The sequence below is a fragment of the Sus scrofa genome, chromosome 12, assembly GCF_054392235.1.
Source record: "Sus scrofa isolate SSC_HxYL_T2T_F1_AM1 chromosome 12, Sscrofa_HxYL_maternal_Yorkshire_Landrace_v2.0, whole genome shotgun sequence".
Classification (NCBI taxonomy): domain Eukaryota; kingdom Metazoa; phylum Chordata; class Mammalia; order Artiodactyla; family Suidae; genus Sus; species Sus scrofa.
The window spans coordinates 45,252,127-45,272,863 of record NC_139394.1 but is presented as its reverse complement, the minus strand read 5'-3'; the positions used below and the strand labels follow the sequence as shown (position 1 = coordinate 45,272,863).

General features: G+C 49.7%; 1 protein-coding gene and 1 long non-coding RNA gene across 7 annotated transcripts in view; one reads left to right on the top strand and one right to left on the bottom strand.

Annotated features, from left to right (window-relative positions):
- The window catches only part of LOC100627824 (acid-sensing ion channel 2), a 391,320-nt gene extending 390,462 nt beyond the window's left edge, over positions 1-858 (bottom strand). For all 6 annotated transcript variants that reach the window (XR_014821424.1, XR_014821425.1, XR_014821423.1 and 3 more), the window contains exon 1: positions 499-858. The gene's annotated coding sequence lies outside the window, so the exon portion shown is untranslated. The remainder of the gene's footprint in view (positions 1-498) is intronic.
- Positions 859-12,581: 11,723 nt separating this feature from the next.
- The window catches only part of LOC146398251 (uncharacterized), a 40,938-nt gene continuing 32,782 nt past the window's right edge, over positions 12,582-20,737 (top strand). Inside the window, exon 1 of the long non-coding RNA XR_014820454.1 lies at positions 12,582-13,013. This is a non-coding gene — a long non-coding RNA (uncharacterized LOC146398251). The remainder of the gene's footprint in view (positions 13,014-20,737) is intronic.

Genomic DNA, 20,737 nt, shown 5'->3' with positions numbered 1-20,737 from the left:
CCAGTATACACACTACACATGAGGAAATGGAGGGTCTCAAGAGTAAAGTCACAAAGCTAATAAATGCCAGAGCTGGGACTTGAACTCGGCCTTATTTGCCTCCAAAATACAGGCTCAAAACCAAAGCCAGAAGTTCCCATCATGGCACAGTGGTTAACAGATCCCACTAGGAACCATGAGGTTGAGGGATCGATCCCTGGCCTTGCTCAGTGGGTTAAGGATCCAACATTGCCGTGAGCTGTGGTGTAGGTTGCAGACGCGGCTAGGATCCCGTGTTGCTGTGGCTCTGGCATAGGCCAGCAGCAACAGCTCCGATTCGACCCCTAGCCTGGGAACCTCCACATGCCACGGGAGCGGCCCAAGAAATGGCAAAAAGACTAAAAAAAAAAAAAAAGCCAACACACTCCTTTCCAAATTTAGGAAGAAGACAAGCATTTCTACCCGCTTCTCCCCCATCACATATGCCCACATACTCACAGACATGTAACCAACACGTACCAGCTCCTTCTTTCACGAACATGAAGCCGCCCTCTTCTTCCTCTCCACCAAGCCACAGCCTAGGTCCACTTTTTTCACAGCTTCAGGCCCTCCTCGTACAGGAAAACTTCCCTGCTGCATCTCTGTTGTCCTTGGCTCTTCGGCCTGCTCAACGAGTGTGTGTATCTCTAACTCCGTACCAGACACGGTATTGGTTTTGGGAAAATGAAGAGAAATGGAACCGCTTTCCCACCCTTGATAACTCAGGGTTCGAGAAAGCTGGAGGCAGCATTCCTCTACAAACTGGCCCTGTACGCAGAGAGCCGGGGAGAGACCAAAGAAAGAGGCGGCCGCTCCAGGCTGGTCGGGGGCAGGTGTAATAAACAAGAGAACTTACACACGAGGCTTGTCTTGGGCGCCGCGGGAGGTCTCTGCACCTGCCGCCAAATCTTAGACGTTAGAGACAGAGGCTTTAACTGGACTCAGGCACCTAAACCACCCAGAGGGTCTCAACACCACCTGACTCTCTCAAGTCTGCTTCCTTGGGTGGCTTCTAGCTCGAGGAGGCACATTCCAAGGACAGAGGAAGAGACGAGGAAACTCTGATTGCCCTGCTTACGTCTTCTCCTTGACCTCCCCCAGCACGCCACCCCTCGTGACCCACTCTAACAAGCTCACAGGGAGACGTGCCCCGAGCGGCCAGCAGGGGTTTCACAAGCACGGGGCTCATTAGACGGCTATCTGGCTGCATTGGAGGCAGATGCTGCGGCAACAATACAGGCGCGTCCAAGAGAAAGCACAGGTTAAGACAATTGTTGCCCAATCAAGTTTTTCCACCAAGAGCCCCCTGATCAGAACCACTGATGCACACCCCCTAGGCTGGGGGTTGGACACTCAGGACATGCACTTCTGTCCTCTGTGATTTATTAAAGACAGCATGTTAGGAGACAGAAGACCCACCAGGCATGAACTCAACACAGTCTGTCTGGCTACCGGTACAGGTGCCTCCCGGCGAGGCAGTGATGGAGTCCAAGGCCATCCTGTGTCGGAGAACAGCTTTTCTGCGCAGAGATGGGTCGGTGTTCAGCAAGAACAGGCTTTGGGGGCCCCCATTCAAGGCTTGCTGGGTGAACTTGGGGAGGGCCAGTAAGTGTCCGCCAGGCCAAGGGAGGAGACAAAGACAGTGGCCAAGTGATGGTACCGGGGGGAACCGGCATGTGTCCCGTGGCCTCGAGGAGCAAGGAGGCTGCCGCTTTAGGCACCTGACCTGGCTGTGCTCCCCATACATCTGGGCGAGGCAGCACTATCGGGTGTGAGGAGATGGACTGGGGGCAGGATGGGCCCAACCAGGACCCCCCCTTCTCCCCTCAAGGGTGCATGTTCATTCCTGTTAGAGTGTGTTTCCACAGGCCCAGCTCACAGAGGACACGGTCCCAGTGGAGACCGAAGGGTCCCTTCCCCCGCAGTGCCAGGCAACCACCTGTCTGGGTGGGGACATCGCACTGCGAATCCCACAGGTGATGCTCTCCCAGGCGGGATGGGGCTCTGGTGGTTCTTTCTTGTTTCAAGGCATCTATGGGCCAAAGCATCACAGGGGAAATTTCTTCCACTCCCTCCCTCCAGGCCATAGGTGCATCAGGAGGAGGATGTACATTCTCTACAGGGCCTGGGAGCACTCACTTTTCAAGAGGCAGAGTGGACAGGGTGCACCCCAAATGTATGTGTCCCTTAGAGTGGGGGTTTGAGCCAAGACCGAGGCGTAGACATGAACATATTCTCATCCGGCCCTTGATAGGAAGGGAAGTTCTTACCATGAGCTGCTCTTCCTTTCATCTCCCCGGAGGAGCCCTGTACCCTCCTAGGAGCTGTCACTCTCCAGACCCCAGTATCTCAGGGTTCAGCCCCTTCCCAGAGCTGGAGCCAGAATCCTACGGGTTCTTTCTCCTTCTGTTGTCTTTGCCACAGTGCTCAGCCCATCCCTCCTGGAGTCACAGACACATCTAGCTCGGATGGCAGCCCTGCTCGGGAGATGCCCAGACCTTTCATCTGCTTCCCTAGTATTTTCATCTCCCCAAAGGTGGCTTGATGCTCTGGTCCTTAGTCCCATACTTCAACAGGCAGTAGAGGGCACAGGTGGGGAATAAAAGTCCTCTAAACCCCTCAGATCCCTACAAAGGCTCGAGTTCCAGCAGTTGGATAGGCTTGCACCTCATTGATCACAAATTCTGGGGTAACACATCTTACTTGCCCAAATGACTCCCAAAAACCTCATGGCAGTGCCTAGGTCCTGATTTTCTTTTCTTTTTTTCTTTTTTCAGCCACCCCCACCGTATATGGGTTCCTGGGCCTTAGATCAGATCCAAGCCATAGTCTCAACCTACGTTGCAGCGGCAGCAACACCAGATCCAGGCTGGGGATGGAACCTGCATCCTGGCACTGCAGAGACACCGCCACCAATCCTGTTACACCACAGTGGGACCTCCTGGGGCTCGAATTTTCTATGGATTCACCACGCACCCCATCTTCTTCTTTACGAATGTTCCAGGAAATCTAGTCTACAGCGAGCTGGGCAGCAGAGGCAGATCTTCACATGCTACCATTGTATCATCGACAGAGTGGGTCCCTTTTGCTGATGTGGGAAAGGAGAACAGGAACAGGTCTGCGACCCTCTGTGACATATTGTGGGACTCTGCAGGGAGTCTTGGGGAAGGTCTTGAAAGGTCAACTATTGCTTCTTCTGCATGAAAGCAATTCGGTCTTACTTATCAGAAACCTGTACTTGTCACAGTCTTTCCATGAATGAAAGTGTTTCCAAGATGAAACACTTTTGCAGGAACACTTTTGCAAAAGCATCAGAGTAAAACAGTAAGGGTCTGAGGAAACGAATCTGAGTAGGATCCATGAACACGAAGGTTCAATCCCTGGCCTGGCTCAGTGGGTTAAGGATCCGGCGTTGCCGTGAGCTGTGGTGTAGGTCACAGATGCAGCTCGGATCTGGCGTTGCTGTGGCTGTGGTGTAGGTTGGCAGCTGTGGCTCAGATTCCACCCCTAGCCTGGGAACTTCCATGTGCTGCGGGTCCGGCCCTAAAAAGCAAAAAAAGAAAGAAAAAAAAATCCTAATTTTATTAAAAGCTTAATATCTCCCTTTTATAAAGAGAAAGAACACATCTTTTCAGATATTCCAGAAACTCTGGAAAATCCTGAAGTGAGTTCAAGGTCAATAAGAATTCATTTAGAATTTCATGAAAGTTTGTCAAAAATATCAAAAGGTTTTAAAACACTGGCTTAAATAAAATCATAGTCCCCTGTGAAACAATACTTAGTTATCTATTTACTCTAAGTGACAAAGACTTCAAAGGCAAATGCAGAAAGTTACAGAGTTGCTTAGCTATTTTAACAGAGAAGCCTCTGTTTCTTAAGTAATCAAAGGCATGATAGGAGTTTCCCGGGGTGACTCAGCAGTTTCGATCCCTGGCCTCGCTCAGTGGGTTAAGGATCCGGCGCTGCCTTGACCTGTGGTGTAGGTCGCAGATGCGGCTCAGATCTGGCATTGCTGTGGCTGTGGTGCAGGCCGGTGGCTACAGCTCTGATGAGACCCCTAGCCTGGGAACCTCCACATGCTGCGGGTGCGGCCCTAAAAAGCAAAACAAAGAAAAAAAAGGCATGATAAAAACATGAAGCCCAGGATGTTATTTTGATAAACCACAGAATCTTTGTTTACTAGGCATATTATTTAAAAGGGAAAGGAAAACCTCTCACAATTTTATCAGTATTATCTTTGCATTTGCCCAAGAAAATTTTGAAATGAAAAAAACAAAATGAGGAGTTCCCGTCGTGGCTCAGTGGTTAATGAATCTGACTACAAACCATGAGGTTGCAGGTTCGATCCCTGGCCTCGCTCAGTGGGTTAAGGATCCTCCACTGCCATGAGCTGGGATGTAAGTCTCAGATGCGGCTCAGACCTGACATTGCTGTGGCTGTGGCTGTGGCTGGCAGCTACAGCTCCGATTAGACCCCTAGCCTGGGGGAACCTCCATGTGCCACAAGTGCAGCCCTAGAAAAGACAAAAAAAAAAAAAAAAAAACTAGCAGAGGAATAAAAATTGTTTTAATTTTTACATAAATGTACTATTGCTATTAAAGACTGCTTTTCATTAAGCCAATTAAATAGGGCTCTTTTACAAATGAATTTTGGCAATACAACCCTGAGGTACCAAAAACAACCAAAAAAATCACGTATCCATAATCTATATCCATAGATACACATAAACACACAAGTATGACCCCATAGTTTTTTTTGGTTTGTTTCTCATTTCAAAACTTTGGCCATGACAGAGCAACATAAAACCCACTAGTTTATAAATGTGTTGAATCCTGACAGAACAAGTTAGATTACACTTTCAAATAGCTAAAGCTTTTTACTAATATTTGTGGAGAAGACTTAAAATTGGTTTTCCCTTGACAAGTAATCTTACAGAGGCTGTGGACTAGATTTTGGGCAAGGGACTTTTGACAGCCATCGGTACTCTTGAAAGCCTCTTTCCCCCTGCTTTTTTTTTTTTTTTTTTTCTTTTCCAATCTCAGCCAGTTGTGGGCAGTGCTTACATTTCCTACACATGATGAGATTTACAGCTTGAAGGGACGGTGAAAGAATGCAAGTTTTCTCCTAGGAGTTTTGGGGTTCATTTCTCTAGGGTCATAAATCTGGGGTGATGATTATTTAAGTTTTTCCTTTGCATTAGGGGTCTGGGGACTCTGGTTCATTGTCAATCATGGTAAATCTTCCCCTTTTGTGTCCTCACTTTCCATCTGCCTCTTAACCTAATCAGACTCTATCACAAGTGCTCAGACCTTAACCTGTGGCAGCCTGCACGCCCCTAGGTTTCCAAAAAAGGAACTCCGCGTCTCCAGCTTATTATTCTGCTCTTCTACCCTGTCTGCCAGATCCAAAGCCAGCAGAGCCGTGGACACTTGCATGTCCTTCTCTGACCTTAGCTCTTCTTCCAGCTTCTGCCTCTAGCTGGGCATCCGAGACCAGCGCACTGCCCACAGTAGGGACCAGCCTACCATCCATTTCTCTTCTATGGCCCATGGCCATACATGCCGTTCATCAGGCAAGCATGTTAAAGCAGCTGGCATTTCCCTGGGTATCCAGATTTTTCCCACGGATATTTCGTTCCCAAGAGACATGTCTCTGGCGTTCTGGCTGGCTCGCCAGTTGTTGGTTCTCAAATGGCCCCTGTACATAGATGGCAAAGAGAGACCAAGGAAAGAGGCAGCCACTTCTGACGGGTGGGTGACAGTTTAATAAGTGGGGGAACTTGCATACCAGGCTTGTCTGGAGGGGCTGCAAGCTGAGTGGATCGCCACATCCACCTGCCAAATCCCTGCCAAATCTCAAATTTCATGTCGAGGCTTTAAATGGATTCAGTCTCACCATCTTACTCCCATCAACTCCCTTAAAATAGCATCTAGTGTGGGAATGTGGGTGACACATGTCTTCCAAGGACAGAGCATGGAGTCTCTAATTTTCTGGGTCCAGCTGATGAGTCATCCAGCAGTCATGTCTTCTCAATGACTTCCTCCCACAGGCAGAGAGACCCACGTCCCCAAGGGCCTGGGCATTTGGGGATCGGATGGGAGGATCAGGGGAGAATGGCCACGATGGCGGACTTCGTCACTGAGCACCCTACTCGGTGCTCGACACTCTGTGGGTATCATCTGTAGCAGTGAGAGAGTTGTACTTTCCAGCCCATTTCACAGATGAGAAAGCTTAGTCCACACAGGAGAGCTACCTTGCCCTAGGTCTCACAGCTAAAAAATGCCAGAGCTGATAATCAAATCCAGGAATGTTTGAGTCTAGAAGATATGGTCCATGATCCCAATAACAAATGCTTCTGCCAGATCTCAATTGTGCATACTGTCAGGGCCCCAGCTTTGACTATGAAACATCTAAGATACAGACTATCCTTCAAGAAGTACTGCTGTTCAGTTTCCTTCAACCCGATGGCTAATAATTGTTTTTTGTGGGGTTTTGGGGGGTTGGAGGGTTTTTTTGCTTTTTAGGGCTGCACATGAAAAAATGTATTTTTTTAGGGCTGAGGCCTATGGAAGTTCCCAGACTAGGGGTCAAATCGGAGCTACAGCTGCCGTCCTACACCACAGCCACAGCCATACCAGATCCAAGCCGAGTCTTCGACCTACTTCACAGCTCATGGCAATGCCGGGCCCTTAGCCCACCGAGTCAGGCCGGGGATCAAACCCATATCCTCATGGATCTTAGTTGGGTTCTTTAACCTCTGAGCCACAGAGGGAACTCCTGATGGCTAATAAAATGTTGCTACGTGGCTCTTGTTAAAGACTCCTTTAACTAGATAAGGCTCATTTGCAATTAGCAGTACGGTTTATATACAAACAAAAGATAGTCCAGGATCCTTAAAAAAGCTTTTATGGTGTTCAGTTGGTTAAGAATTTCCCTCTTCAATCAGATTTACATACCTGTTCCAATCCCTTAGCTCTGTGGTCTGTGTAGGGGTCCTTGGGGATTGGGTTTATTTATTTTTTTTTTAATTTATTTTTTTTATTTTTTGTCTTTTGTTGTTGTTGTTGTTGCTATTTCTTGGGCCTCTCCCACAGCATATGGAGGTTCCCAGGCTAGGGGTTGAATCGGAGCTGTAGCCACCGGCCTACACCAGAGCCAGAGCAACGCGGGATCCAAGCCGCGTCTGCAACCTACACCACAGCTCACGGCAACGCCGGATCGTTAACCCACTGAGCAAGGGCAGGGACCGAACCGCAACCTCATGGTTCCTAGTCGGATTTGTTAACCACTGCGCCACGACGGGAACTCCTGGGGATTGGGTTTAGATTGGGTCTATTTGGTCCAGATTTTCAGGTTCAGCCTTAATTTTATGTAAAGATGGCCTTTTTTGATGCAGGCAAAATATTAAGTGCATGGTTAAACACTAAAAAAAAAGTCCACATAAATTCATTTGCAACTAAAATCATTGAAAGCACTAATAGACAATGTGCCCAGAATTTTGCTGTGGTACCTTGTTCACTGATGAGTGAATAAATGAATGCATGGAAGAATTCACTTTCTTTGACACTGAGGCTGCTTTTCTGAGATGCAAGGAAGGGGCGCTTCTTCTGACCTTCTGGGGAACCTGGGGCCTGTTCAGGGCCTGGAACCTGGAGCCTGAGAAAGGTGAGGGTTCAAAATGTGCCCCCCTCGCCCCCCCGCCCGCACCCCCCCCCCCGCCTCCCGTCTCCTGCAAATTGTAACAGGCAGGAGGGTTAGGAAGCTGAGAGCTATCATCAGCTTGAATGCTAATTGAATTGAATGCTGCTTAATATGGGCTAGATACATGTTATTGCCACCACCGCTCCCTAATTTAAAAAATGATGTATTTCTTTCTAATATGCAGACAGCATTATTAATTATTATTTCAAACTTACAGGGGCCTCAGTACACCACTTTTTCTCCTGGCAAGACATTGACCTCAAGAAAGGTTAAAGATCCATAATAGTAAACCAAAGCTTTTTTTTTTTTTTTTCTGCTGTTGGTTGATTTATAAGTAAACACCTCACACAGCAATTATTCCCATTTAGTAACCTCAGTGTACATTTAGCAAATGCCTGGTCAGGAAAGGTAGTCCAGGCAGGGATATTAAGTAAATCTGGACATAAAGTCACTTATTGAGATTCGCTTTATTTGTTTTCTTCCAGGAGAAAACTACAGAGGCCAGGGCACCCAGAGTGGACCTGGGGAGGGAGGCCGCGCTCAGCCCTGGAGCAGAGGTGGCTTGCTGTGTGGCCTTCGGAGAACCACACAGCATCTCTGTTCTTCATTTGTGCTGGATCATCGCTAAGGCCTCCTCCCACTCCGGCTTTCTCTGCTGATGCAATTTGACATGGGCCTGGACCAAATCATAAATGCCTAGTTAATGGGATAAAAATGAGTTTGAATCTGGGATTCTGGTCATTAACCCCATGTCACCATCTGCTGGAGCAGCGTGATGACAGGGCCAGGTGAATTCCAATGGCCCAACACTTGTTAAACCTGCGGATTCCCGCTCCATTGTTCCCACCCCCACATCCCTCTGAATCAGAATCTCTAAGGGTGGGGCCTGAAAGCCTCCCCTCCTTTAGGGGGTTACAGGGGGCTGAACAGAGACCTCACCCAGAACCAGCCATGTCCCGGGAGCTCCTCCTCTCGCACCACCAGACATCAGGCAGGTCAAGCTGGAGTTTTTTTTTCCTCTTGCATGTCCCTCTGCCTGGAAAGACTTCCCCAGGGCTGGCTTCTTCTCATATATCACCAGTCAGAGGGGCTTGGTTGGCCTCCCCCTGTCCACCCTCCACCCCCCTCACTGGGCCCTCACCTGCTTCCTTTTCTTCTCAGCCCTAATCCTGTTTTGCAAATTCATCTCGTCTCTGTGAATTCTGCGTTGCCCCTACTGGAACCACTCCCCCTACCTTGCCCCCCCCCCCAGCCCAGCCCAGAGATGCTGCCTGGTTTGTTGGAGTTGTCCCCCACCATGAGGGACATGGCAGGGGCTCAGTGATCTGAGAGTTTGTGAATAAATGAACACTGGATGAATTCCCTTATCTCTGAATCTGACACTGCTTCTCTGAGATGCAACATCAGGGACCCACCTCTGACCTCAGGGAACCTGGGGCCTCCCCTGTGCCTTGTTCCCAGAGAAGGCACCTTCTGCCTCCCAAGTCCGTCCGCAGTGTCCCCAGCACTCAGGGGAGACTTCACAGGAGGCAGAGCCCATGCATTCAGGAGTCTGTGCACGCAGAGAATATCAGCTGGGGTGATCTGGCTGGAAAATCCTGACTTCAAGGGCTGTTGACTAAGTTCTCCTTAACTTCATACTCTACAAAAACAGGGGCACCTTTGAAAGCCAAGGTCAGGTGTGAACTGCGTGTTAGTTACCTACCTGGTAAGAGGTTATTCCATCTTCACCCTCCCTGACTCTGCATGGACAGCTGACCTTGACACTTCCCATATAAGCTTCTCTCCACATTCCTATTTAGGTAGGATAATGATAGCGTAAGGAAATAACAAAACAGTAGGGGTTTAATAAATGTTTTCCAGTGTCAAATAAGGAAAACCATCACAAGAAGGCCTCTGAACCCTTCCTTGCCCTCAGTCAATTTTTGGATAACCAAAAATTCATTTCTAATATGAGTTCTGGCCCTGAAAGGGGCTGCTTTCTCTTCTTTAGTTTGCTTTCAAGGAGACATATCTACCTGTATTCCCTTAGTCACCTATGGCCTTTCCCTTCCAGGTAAGCAGAGGAATTCTCCTGGACCACACTCATTTTTTTTTTTTTTCCTCCTTTTTATGGCCACACCCATGGCATACGGAAGTTCCCAGGCTAGGGGTCAAATCAGAGCTGCAGCCGCTGGCCTACACCACAGCCACAGCAACTCAGGATCTGAGCCGTGTCTGTGACCTACACCATAACTTGTGGCAATGCTGGATCCTTAACCCACTGAGCGAGGCCAGGGATCGAACCCGCATCCTCATGGATACTAGTTGGTTCGTTTCCCCTGCGCCACAACAGGAACTCCCCGGAGCACGCTCATTTTTTAACCTGTTTAAAGACACAAAAATCTCCTCTCATGTAAATGAAGCAGGTCTGGTTCAAACCAACCCCTTGGGTAGAAGCAGGTACCCAGCAGGCAGAGGCCCTGAGTTCTGCTCTGATTTTATGTCGTTTCCCTTCTCCCCCGGGTGTGAAAGCCCACCCCAGCCCCCCTCCTGTCTTTCTTCTCTGGGTCTTCTTTATTTCCTGTTATTATCTTTACGCTGCCTCCTCTCAGAGTCTCCCTCTGCCCTCCTTTCCCCGGGGGAGGACGTTGTAGAAAGAAACCATGGCTGTTTGTTTTTCTCTGCCTCTCCATCTTCCCCAGAGCCAAGGGTGCTTCCCACCTAAGGACAATGAAATGCCCTGAAATCAACAAGCCACAGGCCCGCTTTCAACAAAAACTTTATTCGCACCGCTTTGGCCTTAAGTGAGCCAGCATGCTGCCCAAGACCAGCCAAAGAAACACAGGGCCAAAGAAGCCGGTCCTGCCTGGCTGCCGAGTGGAACTTCTTCTCCCCCTTGTGGTTACAACTGCTTCTGATTATCATGGGTGGTGGTGATCTTCGATTATATCTTCATCACTTGCTTATTTCACAATCTCCTTGACTCATCAACCCTCTCACCCACCCACCCACCTTCTTACATCAGTACCCACCCCTCCACCCTGCTCCCCTCTCTATTCATCCGTCGGCTCTTTGTAAAAGGGGTTCACACTTGACCTGGGTATCTATTTGCATTTGATGACTTTTCTGTATCTCCTGTATTCACTTTAATTCCATTTATTTGTTCCCTAGCCCTTTCATAAGACAACATGACATAAAAGCAATGAATGAGGAATAAGAAAGAGGTGAACAGGGTTGGGGGGAAAGAAAGCAAAAAAAAAAAAAAAAAAAAAAAAAAAAAAGAGTTCCCGTCGTGGCGCAGTGGTTAACGAATCCGACTAGGAACCATGAGGTTGCAGGTTCGGTCCCTGGCCTTGCTCAGTGGGTTAACAATCTGGCATTGCCGTGAGCTGTGGTGTAGGTTGCAGACGCAGCTCGGATCCCGCATTGCTGTGGCTCTGGCGTAGGCCAGGGGCTACGGCTCTGATTGGACCCCTAGCCTGGGAACCTCCATATGCCGCAGGAGCGGCCCAAAGAAATGGCAAAAAGACAAAAAAAAAAAAAAAAAAGAAAGAAAAGCAACACATTTATGTTTATAATCATGTGCATCTTCTCTGCATACATGTGTGTCCCCCTACAATTCCTTACACAGCTTTTGACATCTCCAAGCCCAAATTCGGTGCTTCAAGGGAATAGGCAAGATGTAGGAAGCATAGCCCTGCACCCAAGGAGCTTCTCCTCTTGAGGGCCAGGCACTAATAATGTCTTAGATCTGTGTCACCCTTTGATGGGAAGCTCTTATGCAGGCATCTTCCTATCTGACTTCTTTTAAGCAGAGGAGGGGTCATTGTTTCCATGGGAGGAAGAAGGAAACTGAGGGTCAGAGTCGAAGGACTCTGAGAAGATAACAGAAGGATCTGGGCTCAGATCCCACTTTCTTGACTCCAGATGTCACGTCCTTTCGATCTCGGAGAGAGAGCAGCGAGTGATGGCTGGAGGGAGATCTTAATTTTCTGCTCAGGAATTGAACCCAGGCAGCCTTGTTGAAAACCAGGCATCTGAGCCACTAGACTAGCTAGAGGCTAAAAGCAGAATTGCCCTGATTCTTGCCTCCTCTTGAAAGCAAGACTGTTTGAAGGAGGCAAAGGCTGTGAAAGCAGGTATAAAGTGTATTGAGTCACAGTACATGTGGGAGCGCAGAATCGAGACGTACTACTACACAGAGAAGCCGTTTAAGTCAGAAGCAAAGCAGTAATACACACCCTAAAGGGGGGGGGGGTTGTCCCCTGAGAGAGGGACACACCAGAGAGGTGACTGCAATCATGTATGTAGGACAGTTCTTCTGGGTCTTTGTTCCCCTTTAGCCAATTATCTGGTTTTAATTCTCCCACCCGACTGGACACTGGACCCTCCCCAATACGTGTGCGCATCTTTTGGCAAAGATGGATTCAGAGTTGGAGTTCCCGTCGTGGCGCAGTGGTTAACGAATCTGACTAGGAACCATGAGGTTGCGGGTTGGATCCCTGCCCTTGCTCAGTGGGTTAGGGATCTGAGGTTGCCGTGAGCTGTGGTGTCGCTCGCAGAAGCGGCTCGAATCCCGAGTTGCTGTGGCTCTGGCGTAGGCCAGCGGCTGCAGCTCCGATTCTACCCCTAGCCTGGGAACCTCTATATGCCATGGGAGCAGCCCAAAGAAATAGCAACAACAACAACAAAAAAAGATGGATTCAGAGCAAAGGGTGCCGGGATGGTATCGGGACTTATTATGGCCTGGCGCCCCCTCCCTTTCTGACCCCTAGGAGTCTTGCTGTGCATGTGTCATCGGGGAGGTCTCCTTGACCCCGGGAGTGATTGAAGTGGCCATCTTATCTTTCTCCTCCAGCAGAGCTCGGCTCCTGCAATTAACTTTTCCCTTGAAGTATAAAGAGATACAAGGCGCAGTTTACTCAGTCTGACAAGTCCCAGACGTTCTCAGCCCAGGGGCTCAGCTACCTTCTGCCTCGCTTTCCACTCTGCCATTACTCTCACCAAGCTCCCTCCAATGATGCTTCACGGAGCTACGGCGCAGGGAGGCTGGGTGGCAGTGCCGTGTGGACTGGCCATGGCAAGCATCGTTGGCTCCAGGGAAAATGAAATCAAAGAGGGCTGGGGACAGCAGCCAGAAAGGATGGGCCAGGGATGGAGTCTGGAGGAAGATACAGGATTTGGCCAGACGGCTACCCTGGGGAGGTCCCTGCAGACCTTGTGTGTCCTTGCACAGGGCAGTCAAAGGGCCACAGAGAAGCCAACAGAGAGGCCGAGTTTTCCAGATCTTCCATGGAAGGAGGTTGAAAGAGGTAACTGCCTTTATATACAAATATAAATGTATACACATATAGACGCGTCTCCGTTTTCCGGGTCTGATCATGCATTCAGTTCGCAAAGATTTATTGCCTGCTCATTTGGTCTGGGTGCTTTGCTAAAGCAATGTGGGAGGACACCCGTAAGTAGCAGATATTGTTGTGTGGTTGTTGGAGGAGGTAATTGACAGGATGTGACTGCGGGTTGACTCTCCAACTGGCCCGGGGCAAGGAGAGGTTCCCCACCCCTCCCCTGTCCTTGGATCCCACATACGGCCCTCTACGCCCACAGCAGGAGTGGCTTTAAGGACACAGGCGTGAGCGAGTAATGTGGTGCTGAGACCATCTGGATGCCGTGCGCCACGGAGCCCGGTTAACCTCTCTATATAGACTTTGAAGATGCTGGTGGGCGGGCGCAGAGATCTCCTCTTCTCGCTGCGCCCAAGACAAGCCTCTTCTGTAAATTCCTGGCTTGTTAAACTGGCCGCTGACCCATCTTGCACGGCTGCTGCTTTCTTGGGTCCCTCCCTGTCCTCCATGTACAGGGGTCCGTGTGGGAACGAATGGTTGTCCCCAGGGAGTGGGCAGGGCCAGGGGTCTCTGCACAAGACAGAGAAAGCTCTGGATTCAGAACATCAAGGGGGCGGCATTGAAAGGTCCCACTCAGTTCTCTGTACCGATGGGATGTCCGTGGAGGGACGGGAATCCACGTGTACCGGGAGCCAACCTCTCGTTTCGTTCAGTGAGGCTACTCTGCCCATTTCACAGACTGGGAGATGAAGGCTTCAAGAGGTTAAGGAAGTTGCCTCGGGCCCAGTGGTGGTGTGGGAATGAGCTTCCAGGGGGAGGCCAGGGTTACTGGATCCTGCTGCCACCCACGTGCCTGCTGAGGTGTGGAACCCTGGGGTCAGGCTCTGGGGTCAGACAGCTGTGAGTTTAAATCCTGGCTCCACCACTCACGAGCTCTGTGACTTAAAGCAAAGCCTTTAGCCTGTCTAAACCTTGGTTTGCTCATCTGTACAATGGGGGTGGGCCCAGCACTCACCTCCTAGGGCAGATGGGAGGCTCTGATGCATTGAAATGGGCAAAGCACTAAGAAGGAGCTTTAAAAAGCTCAGTCATGGAGTTCCCGTCGTGGCGCAGTGGTTAATGAATCCGACTAGGAACCATGAGGTTACGGGTTCGGTCCCTGCCCTTGCTCAGTGGGTTAACGATCCGGCGTTGCCGTGAGCTGTGGTGTAGGTTGCAGACGCGGCTCGGATCCCGCGTTGCTGTGGCTCTGGCGTAGGCCGGTGGCTACAGCTCCGATTCAGCCCCTGGCCTGGGAACCTCCATATGCCGCGGGAGCGGCCCAAGAAATAGCAAAAAAGACAAAAATAAAAATAAAAAAGAAAAAAGCTCAGTCACTGTCGTTGCCAAGATTAGCACCATTATTATTATTACTTTTGTCAAAAGGAAACCCAGGGGACCTATGGACGTGTACTCTTTCTTTGGCCCCCATACCACCCACTCTGTCCCCACGCAAAATGGGGAGTGTGCAGTCGGGAATCACGGTTTCAACCTGCGAGCTGAGTTCCTGCCATGGCTCAGCGATCAACGAACTCGACTCGTATCCATGAGCCTGGGGGTTCCATCCTTGACCTCAGGGGGTCAGGGATCCGGCGTTGCCATGAGCTGTGGTGTAGGCTGGCAGCTGCAGCTCCAATTCAGTCCCTAGCCTGGGAACTTCCTTATGCCAGGGGTGCAGCCCTAAAAAGCGAAAATAAAGAAACCACCCAACATGAGATCAGACAAGCCAGGCAACATCTATAGTCATGAGCTGGGAGTCAGGTAGGCCCTGTGGACAGGGTGTAGGGCTTTTCCCCCCGAGATGCATGGGGACCCTCTGTTAGGGTCATTTATCTCTTCATCTGTGTTGCTTGAAGGTCTCCCTGAAAGTGCTGGGATTCCGAGCTTCCCCACCTTGTGGGTTCACCAGAGCCCAAGGATCTGCCCTTTATCTCTGCCTACTGAAGCCTCGTGTCTACTTTGAGCCTCATAAAGCATCTTCCTTTGCTTCAGAAGAAAGAGTAATCCCATCCATTTTTATCTTGACATCCAGCAGCCCTGCAGGTGTTATGATGTTTATCTGACAGCGAGACCCCTGAGGAGTGTGGAGGTTAATTCATCTCTTCAGGATTTGGATGGAATTCTGAGCATCCAGAACGGGTGGGCTATGTCAGAATGCCTCTTAAGGGGTGGTAAAGACGGCGGGCGAAACCGAGAAGTTGGGGGGCATCCGAGTGTGTGGCCAGGAAAGGAGAGCAGCCTGGAGAAGATTTATGGACTTTCCCACCTCTGAGCAAACGCTAAAGCTCTGTCAATGTTCCTGCACCTGTCAGGGTGGAAAGTCCTGATATTTCTCTTATTATTTAAGTCTCTCTTGTTGTGTTGAAACCAAGTACCAGCCCCTAAATCCTTGTGTTTTGAAGTAAAAGCCTTTTCCTTTGGCCTCTCAGGCCTCTCTTTAGTCTCAAAAGGCGGACTCGAGAGATAATGATGGGGAAATATTGATACAGCGAAAAAGGGGTTAAAACAGCCTCCGAGATGTTATGCCCGGCCTTGGCCCACGGACTTACACTAACCCACTTTTCACAAATGATTTCTTCTTTGCTTCATTGCTTCCTTTTATTAATGGTTCCCCTGCAGTTAGAGTTAATATTGCACCTGCTGTGTGCTTTTCCTTTGAAACCCCCCTAACGCCCTTCCCTTTCGTGAGCCGTCTGCACTGAGGAGAGACAGTCAAGGTGCCAGAACCCCAAAGACCACCAGAAACTGTCACCACCAGAAACCACCTAACTCTGGCCTTGATGACTTTGAAATGATCTGTGGAGGGAGAAGAATGCAGGCGCCCTGATCCTTATCCACAGCCCTATTTATTCAAGCTAAACCTATAAACCCCCCTGCTCTCCCCTCTCCAGGGAGGACACGGTTTTGAGGCATCAGCCCGCTGTGGCCTCCTTTGCTGGGCAAAGCAAGAAAGCGGTTCTTTCTGGAGTTCCTGTCATGGCTCAGTGGTTAATGAATCTGACCAGGAACTATGAGGATGCAGGTTCGATCCCTGGCCTCGCTCAGTGGGTTAAGGATCTGGCGTTGCCGTGAGCTGTGGTGTAGGTTGCAGATGCTGCTTGGATCCTGCATTGCTGTGGCGGTGGTGTAGGCAGGCAGCTACAGCTCTGATTCGACCCCTAGCCTGGGAACCTCCACATGCTGCAGATGCAGCCCTAGAAAATGCAAAACAACAACAACAACAAAAAAGCTGTTATTTCTGCTTCACCCAATACTCTTGTCTCTGAGGCTTAATCGGTGCCAGTGCCAGTGTGAAGAGGGCTGGTTTCACCTACAGCGTCTGCCTCCCCAGCTAGAATAGGAGCTCCCTGGAAGATGGCAACTTGGGGCTGCCTTTGTCACCCCAGTTTCCTGACAACAAACCCAGCTCCTTAACTGTGACAGAGATTCAATGGCTATTTGTTGAACTAATGAATGAAACTTAAAACAAACCAGAGTTCCTACTGTGGCACAACAGGATTGGCAGCATCTTGGGAGCGCTAGGACCAAGGCTTAATCCCTGGCCTGGCACCGCGGGAAAGGACCTGCTGTTGCTGCAGCTGCGACTCAGATCTGATCCTTGGCCCAGGAACTCTATATGCCAAGAGCAGAGGGGGTGGAGCCATGATGGCCAAAAAAGGAAAAAACCAAACCAAAGGAAACCATCATTCTTCCTGATTTTCCAAATGTGTCCCTGGGCCTTGTGGTCTTCCACGGAAGCAACGGTACCCAACACCAGGAGGAAGAATTTCTTTAAAAAGTAACAAAGGGAGGCCCCTCGTGTCTGCTTCCCTCTTTATGTCATTTTCTCTTCTCTGCAAACAGGAGAATTGCTCCACTACCTATAAGCTCTTTGGGGATACAGAACGTGTCCTGTCGTGCATTGGATCCTCAAGGGTTAGCAGAGAGTTTGATAGAGTTAGAACCATTTAGGAGTTCCCATTGCGGCTCAGTGGCTTAGGAATCCGATGTAGCATCCATGAGGATGCAGGTTTGATCCCTGACCTCACGCAGCTGGCAGCTGCAGCTCTGATTCAACCCCTAGCTTGGGAACTTCCACGTAATGCAGGTGTTGCCCTAAAAAGGAAATAAGTAAATAAAAACAAAAAATAAATAAAATAAAACTATTTAGAAAAATAAAATCATGTCCTCAAAGAAACAGGGCTTCAGTGAGTGTTCAGCCTTTTTTTTTTTTTCTTGATTTTTAGGGCCACATCCACGGCATATGGAAATTCCCAGGCTAGGGGTTAAACTGGGGCTCTAGTCGCTGGCCTACCGCACAGCCACAGCAATGCCAGATCTGAGCTGTGTCTGCAACCTACAGCACAGCTCATGGCAACGCTGGATCCTTAACCCACTGAGCAAGGCCAGGGATCGAACCTGCAACCTCATGGCTCTGTATTCACCCTTTTATTCAAATGTCCGCTGATCGACTCCCAGGTGCCAGGCTCTTGGCTACACTGGACACCCAGCATCCTGGCCCCCACACTCCCTGGGCTCAGTCCAACCAGTGCTTTTGCACCAGTGCGTTTCCGACAATCGCATATTCTCTGATGATGCAAAAAGGACCTCAGTCCCCCCCCCCCACCAAAAAAAGATAGAAAGGGAGAGAGAGAGAGGGAGGGAAAAGAAAAAAGGAAGGAAGAAAGGAAGATAGAAAAGGGGGGGAGGCAAGCTTCCCAATTTCACTCTTGTATCTCTTGCCAACATGGACCAGAACCTGCTAGCAATTATGTCAGAGCCATTAGGGCAAAGCCGGTCTGCTTCTGGCGTTGCAGTTGTACTCCAGGAACTTGAGTTGTACTCCGGAGAGGTATTACTTGCTGTAGACATGTCCTGGAGGGCCGGGGTGTCCTTCCCAGCCGGGGACACCCTCAGTCAAGTGTGATAGAAGGAAATGCAGGTGGTTTCAATAGGACTCGGTTGCAAAAGCGCCCACATGCACTTCCTATTTCTCTCTGTAATAATCTAAATGTGTCTGTTTTCCTCCAGGGTTCTTCTTTTCCCACACCTCTGCCTATTCTTTTTTTTATCTAGCTCTCCTTCCAAATACCTTTCCATTTACGCTCTCTCTCCTTTATTCCCTCCTCCTTCTATTCCCCCCACAGGTTTTGCTGGTGATGCTTTTGCTCCATAATCCTCACACCAGACCGTAACTCTCAGGAGCAAACCAGAATTTCTCACTTGTCCAGACTCTTTGTTGACGTGGTTTCCATTAAGTTGCTTTCCCAGGGCTCCACGAACTGTACTCACAGCCACGTCATCCCTTTACCCCTCAGTGCCTGAGGCGGCAGCATCCCATCTGGCCCAGGACCAGCACGGCTTTGGCCGTCAGGTCCGAGTTCAAAGACTGTTTCCATCATGTGCTACCCTATATGGGCCCATCTGTGAAAGGAGGGCAACAATTACGGGCCAGATCACGAGGGATGCATTGGAGTAGTATCTGAGGTTTCTCTCAGTGTGTGGATTTCAACCAGCATTAATGCCATTCCCTCATCCATCCATCCATCCATCCATCCATCCATGCATCCTCTTCATTCAACAAACATGTCCTGAAACCCAACCACATGCAAAGTGCTGGGCACCGTAACACGTGTGCCCTGTTTTGCCAGTTTGGGGTACCATGACAGACACATGTTTTGGTTGTGAAGGGAATCACTCAATCCATGTCTCCTCATCAGCATGACGTCCAGACTCTCCCTCCTTCTTGATGGTATTTCATTTTTCTTCATCCTCATTCCCCACTCCCACCACTTATTCAAGAACTCCAGAGCTTAATGAGTCTATGGATGGGGTGTGCAGACTACAGGTGCAATTGCTCCTCCTCACCACAAGGGGGCACTGCTGAAGAATAGTCTCGATGTAGGTCCAGAGACTCTCACCTGCCCTGGCAGAGATGATGTTGCCCACACTGGCCTAGATCATTGCCCAGGTGCCAAAGGGGACCCATGCTTAGGCCAAGGCTATAGTTCTGCTAGTTCATAAACACAGCTGTTCCTAGGTTGGTTACACCTTGTCAGGGATGTCAGGAGCTAAGAAGCTTCTAGACTCAACTAGCTTCATCTAGGCCTCCCTGACCAGTCCGCGTGGCCCTTTCTTCCAGCCTGGGAGCTTGGTGAGGGCCACCACGCTCCACCCTGCTGACTTCATCACAGGCTTCTGGGTTCAGAGTGACCAGCTCCACCCCCATCCACCCTGCGGGGCTGCAGGATCTCCTTACAGACCTGTCCACACCTCCAGGCCCCTGCATAACAAGGAGGGAGATGGCTTCTGAAAGTCCCCAGAAGCCCTCCAACAAGACCCCCCTCCAACAACACACACTCCAGGTCCTGTCACAACCTTCCCAAAGGAATGTGGCCACTTCCCGTGAGAGAAGTCTGCTCCAGGCTTGCTGCTGGGTTCTCCTCCACAGAGAAGGGCTACACAATTACACTTGTATATGATCTGGCCTAGTCTTGGTTTTTAAAGATTTGAAACAGCATAAGGAGGGAAGTGGGTTAAGGATCTGGCATTGTCAGTGCTGTGGCTCCCGTCACTGTTGTGGCACAGGTTCAGTCCCAGGCCTGGGAACTTGCACATGCCTCAGGCGTGGTAAAAAGAAAAAAAAAAAAAAAATTCTTCACATGTCACTGTTCCCATGTGCTTAGCAGGTTAACCATCCAGCATTGCTGTAGCTGTGGCTCAGATTCGATCCCTGGCCTGGAAATTTCCATTTGCCATGGGTGCAGCTGAAAAAGAAAAAATAAATTAAACAATAAAATAAGATAAAATAAGGCACAGGAGTTTTCTTGTGGTGCCACGGGTTAAAGATCTGGCATTGTCACTCCAGCGGCTTGAGTCACTTCTGTTGTTTGGGTTCAATACCTGGCCTGGGAATTTCCACCTGCTGCGGGAAATGCCTAAAATAAAATAGGCACAAAAGAACTTCTGTACAAAACAGAAACACACTCGGGGACATGGAGAACAGACTTGTGGTTGCCCAGGTCGGGGCGGGGGACGGGGAGTGGGATGGACTGGGAGTTTGGGGTTAGTAGATGCAAACGATTACAATTAGAATGGGTAAGCAGCGAGCTCCTACTGTATAGCACAGGGAACTATGTCCGAGAGCCTGGGGTATAACATGTATATAAATCAACTAGAATAATTATAGTAAAACAGCATAAAACAAAGCCCCACCCTTGAAGAGCTTACAATTCAGGAAAGACATCAGGGAACCTCCAGACCCCTCCCTCCGGGCATAATGGAACTGCTGCTCAATTCCATTAACCAAACCCCACCCCATCAGGAATGCCTTAAAGGGAGACAGGCATCCTAGGTGCCCAAGAAACAGAAGACAAAAGTCGCTGCTGAGGCATTTGCAGGGAACAGCCCCCTGGAGCAGCCGGAGACTATTGTAGCCTCCTCAGCAGTCATCTGTGCCAGTGACACCCCCCCCCACCCCAAGAGATACCCCTTCATAGAGTCTAAGGGAGGACGGGGCTCCTGAGCAGACAGGCAGTGGATAGGCTGGATGGAGGGCTGATTTCTAGATGAGTCTCCCTTTCCCATTCTTCACTGATGGTGAGTAAATTAGAATTTAGGAAGTGAAGGGATTGGTGCCCAGGACACCCCCTCCCCACCTTCTAGTTAATTCC